Source organism: Poromitra crassiceps (genome assembly GCF_964638095.1).
Source record: "Poromitra crassiceps genome assembly, contig: HAP1_SCAFFOLD_685, whole genome shotgun sequence".
Classification (NCBI taxonomy): domain Eukaryota; kingdom Metazoa; phylum Chordata; class Actinopteri; order Beryciformes; family Melamphaidae; genus Poromitra; species Poromitra crassiceps.
Genome location: NW_028151723.1, coordinates 51241 through 56364, shown reverse-complemented (window position 1 = coordinate 56364; position 5124 = coordinate 51241).

Here is a 5124-nt window from a genome sequence, read left to right as displayed (position 1 = left end):
CTGGTGTCAAGTCTGATTTTGGAAAAAAAAAAAAAAAATCCAAAATCAGACAGTGTTGAGACCAGAGAGGCTAAGACCGCATTGACTCAGTGCGGTATTCAGCCTCTCTGGTGTCAAGTCTGATTTTGGAAAAAAAAAAAAAAAAATCCAAAATCAGACAGAGTGTTGAGACCAGAGAGGCTAAGACCGCATTGACTCAGTGCGGTATTCAGCCTCTCTGGTGTCAAGTCTGATTTTGGGAAAAAAAAAAAAAAATCCAAAATCAGACAGAGTGTTGACACCAGAGAGGCTAAGACCGCATTGACTCAGTGCGTTATTCAGCCTCTCTGGTGTCAAGTCTGATTTTGGAAAAAAAAAAAAAAAATCCAAAATCAGACAGAGTGTTGAGACCAGAGAGGCTAAGACCGCATTGACTCAGTGCGGTATTCAGCCTCTCTGGTGTCAAGTCTGATTTTGGAAAAAAAAATCCAAAATCAGACAGAGTGTTGACACCAGAGAGGCTAAGACCGCATTGACTCAGTGCGGTATTCAGCCTCTCTGGTGTCAAGTCTGATTTTGGAAAAAAAAAAAAAAAAATCCAAAATCAGACAGAGTGTTGAGACCAGAGAGGCTAAGACCGCATTGACTCAGTGCGGTATTCAGCCTCTCTGGTGTCAAGTCTGATTTTGGAAAAAAAAAAAAAAAAAATCCAAAATAAGACAGAGTGTTGACACCAGAGAGGCTAAGACCGCATTGACTCAGTGCGGTATTCAGCCTCTCTGGTGTCAAGTCTGATTTTGGAAAAAAAAAAAAAAAAAATCCAAAATCAGACAGAGTGTTGACACCAGAGAGGCTAAGACCGCATTGACTCAGTGCGGTATTCAGCCTCTCTGGTGTCAAGTCTGATTTTGGAAAAAAAAAAAAAAAAATCCAAAATCAGACAGAGTGTTGAGACCAGAGAGGCTAAGACCGCATTGACTCAGTGCGGTATTCAGCCTCTCTGGTGTCAAGTCTGATTTTGGAAAAAAAAAAAAATATCAAAAATCAGACAGAGTGTTGACACCAGAGAGGCTAAGACCGCATTGACACAGTGCGGTATTCAGCCTCTCTGGTGTCAAGTCTGATTTTGGAAAAAAAAAAAAAAAAAATCCAAAATCAGACAGAGTGTTGACACCAGATAGGCTAAGACCGCATTGACTCAGTGCGGTATTCAGCCTCTCTGGTGTCAAGTCTGATTTTGGGAAAAAAAAAAAAAAAATCCAAAATCAGACAGAGTGTTGACACCAGAGAGGCTAAGACCGCATTGACTCAGTGCGGTATTCAGCCTCTCTGGTGTCAAGTCTGATTTTGGAAAAAAAAAAAAAAAATCCAAAATCAGACAGAGTGTTGAGACCAGATATGCTAAGACCGCATTGACTCAGTGCGGTATTCAGCCTCTCTGGTGTCAAGTCTGATTTTGGGAAAAAAAAAAAAAAAATCCAAAATCAGACAGAGTGTTGACACCAGAGAGGCTAAGACCGCATTGACTCAGTGCGGTATTCAGCCTCTCTGGTGTCAAGTCTGATTTTGGAAAAAAAAAAAAAAATCCAAAATCAGACAGTGTTGAGACCAGAGAGGCTAAGACCGCATTGACTCAGTGCGGTATTCAGCCTCTCTGGTGTCAAGTCTGATTTTGGAGAAAAAAAATCCAAAATCAGACAGAGTGTTGACACCAGAGAGGCTAAGACCGCATTGACTCAGTGCGGTATTCAGCCTCTCTGGTGTCAAGTCTGATTTTGGAAAAAAAAAAAAAAAATCCAAAATCAGACAGAGTGTTGAGACCAGATATGCTAAGACCGCATTGACTCAGTGCGGTATTCAGCCTCTCTGGTGTCAAGTCTGATTTTGGGAAAAAAAAAAAAAAAATCCAAAATCAGACAGAGTGTTGACACCAGAGAGGCTAAGACCGCATTGACTCAGTGCGGTATTCAGCCTCTCTGGTGTCAAGTCTGATTTTGGAAAAAAAAAAAAAAAATCCAAAATCAGACAGTGTTGAGACCAGAGAGGCTAAGACCGCATTGACTCAGTGCGGTATTCAGCCTCTCTGGTGTCAAGTCTGATTTTGGAAAAAAAGAAAAGAAAATCCAAAATCAGACAGAGTGTTGACACCAGAGAGGCTAAGACCGCATTGACTCAGTGCGGTATTCAGCCTCTCTGGTGTCAAGTCTGATTTTGGAAAAAAAAAAAAAAAAATCCAAAATCAGACAGAGTGTTGAGACCAGAGAGGCTAAGACCGCATTGACTCAGTGCGATATTCAGCCTCTCTGGTGTCAAGTCTGATTTTGGAAAAAAAAATCAAAAATCAAAAATCAGACAGAGTGTTGACACCAGAGAGGCTAAGACCGCATTGACTCAGTGCGGTATTCAGCCTCTCTGGTGTCAAGTCTGATTTTGGAAAAAAAAAAAAAAAAATCCAAAATCAGACAGAGTGTTGACACCAGAGAGGCTAAGACCGCATTGACTCAGTGCGGTATTCAGCCTCTCTGGTGTCAAGTCTGATTTTGGAAAAAAAAAAAAAATCCAAAATCAGACAGTGTTGAGACCAGAGAGGCTAAGACCGCATTGACTCAGTGCGGTATTCAGCCTCTCTGGTGTCAAGTCTGATTTTGGAAAAAAAAAAAAAAAATCCAAAATCAGACAGAGTGTTGAGACCAGAGAGGCTAAGACCGCATTGACTCAGTGCGGTATTCAGCCTCTCTGGTGTCAAGTCTGATTTTGGAAAAAAAAATCCAAAATCAGACAGAGTGTTGACACCAGAGAGGCTAAGACCGCATTGACTCAGTGCGGTATTCAGCCTCTCTGGTGTCAAGTCTGATTTTGGAAAAAAAAAAAAAAAAATCCAAAATCAGACAGAGTGTTGAGACCAGAGAGGCTAAGACCGCATTGACTCAGTGCGGTATTCAGCCTCTCTGGTGTCAAGTCTGATTTTGGAAAAAAAAAAAAAAAAAATCCAAAATAAGACAGAGTGTTGACACCAGAGAGGCTAAGACCGCATTGACTCAGTGCGGTATTCAGCCTCTCTGGTGTCAAGTCTGATTTTGGAAAAAAAAAAAAAAAAAATCCAAAATCAGACAGAGTGTTGACACCAGAGAGGCTAAGACCGCATTGACTCAGTGCGGTATTCAGCCTCTCTGGTGTCAAGTCTGATTTTGGAAAAAAAAAAAAAAAAATCCAAAATCAGACAGAGTGTTGAGACCAGAGAGGCTAAGACCGCATTGACTCAGTGCGGTATTCAGCCTCTCTGGTGTCAAGTCTGATTTTGGAAAAAAAAAAAAATATCAAAAATCAGACAGAGTGTTGACACCAGAGAGGCTAAGACCGCATTGACACAGTGCGGTATTCAGCCTCTCTGGTGTCAAGTCTGATTTTGGAAAAAAAAAAAAAAAAATCCAAAACAGACAGAGTGTTGACACCAGATAGGCTAAGACCGCATTGACTCAGTGCGGTATTCAGCCTCTCTGGTGTCAAGTCTGATTTTGGGAAAAAAAAAAAAAAAATCCAAAATCAGACAGAGTGTTGACACCAGAGAGGCTAAGACCGCATTGACTCAGTGCGGTATTCAGCCTCTCTGGTGTCAAGTCTGATTTTGGAAAAAAAAAAAAAAAATCCAAAATCAGACAGAGTGTTGAGACCAGATATGCTAAGACCGCATTGACTCAGTGCGGTATTCAGCCTCTCTGGTGTCAAGTCTGATTTTGGGAAAAAAAAAAAAAAAATCCAAAATCAGACAGAGTGTTGACACCAGAGAGGCTAAGACCGCATTGACTCAGTGCGGTATTCAGCCTCTCTGGTGTCAAGTCTGATTTTGGAAAAAAAAAAAAAAATCCAAAATCAGACAGTGTTGAGACCAGAGAGGCTAAGACCGCATTGACTCAGTGCGGTATTCAGCCTCTCTGGTGTCAAGTCTGATTTTGGAGAAAAAAAATCCAAAATCAGACAGAGTGTTGACACCAGAGAGGCTAAGACCACATTGACTCAGTGCGGTATTCAGCCTCTCTGGTGTCAAGTCTGATTTTGGAAAAAAAAAAAAAAAAATCCAAAATCAGACAGAGTGTTGAGACCAGAGAGGCTAAGACCGCATTGACTCAGTGCGGTATTCAGCCTCTCTGGTGTCAAGTCTGATTTTGGGAAAAAAAAAAAAAAAATCCAAAATCGGACAGAGTGTTGACACCAGAGAGGCTAAGACCGCATTGACTCAGTGCGTTATTCAGCCTCTCTGGTGTCAAGTCTGATTTTGGAAAAAAAAAAAAAAAATCCAAAATCAGACAGAGTGTTGAGACCAGAGAGGCTAAGACCGCATTGACTCAGTGCGGTATTCAGCCTCTCTGGTGTCAAGTCTGATTTTGGAAAAAAAAATCCAAAATCAGACAGAGTGTTGACACCAGAGAGGCTAAGACCGCATTGACTCAGTGCGGTATTCAGCCTCTCTGGTGTCAAGTCTGATTTTGGAAAAAAAAAAAAAAAAATCCAAAATCAGACAGAGTGTTGAGACCAGAGAGGCTAAGACCGCATTGACTCAGTGCGGTATTCAGCCTCTCTGGTGTCAAGTCTGATTTTGAAAAAAAAAAAAAAAAATCCAAAATCAGACAGAGTGTTGAGACCAGATAGGCTAAGACCGCATTGACTCAGTGCGGTATTCAGCCTCTCTGGTGTCAAGTCTGATTTTGGGAAAAAAAAAAAAAAAATCCAAAATCAGACAGTGTTGAGACCAGAGAGGCTAAGACCGCATTGACTCAGTGCGGTATTCAGCCTCTCTGGTGTCAAGTCTGATTTTGGGAAAAAAAAAAAAAAAATCCAAAATCGGACAGAGTGTTGACACCAGAGAGGCTAAGACCGCATTGACTCAGTGCGTTATTCAGCCTCTCTGGTGTCAAGTCTGATTTTGGAAAAAAAAAAAAAAAAATCCAAAATCAGACAGAGTGTTGAGACCAGAGAGGCTAAGACCGCATTGACTCAGTGCGGTATTCAGCCTCTCTGGTGTCAAGTCTGATTTTGGAAAAAAAAAATCCAAAATCAGACAGAGTGTTGACACCAGAGAGGGCTAAGACCGCATTGACTCAGTGCGGTATTCAGCCTCTCTGGTGTCAAGTCTGATTTTGGAAAAAA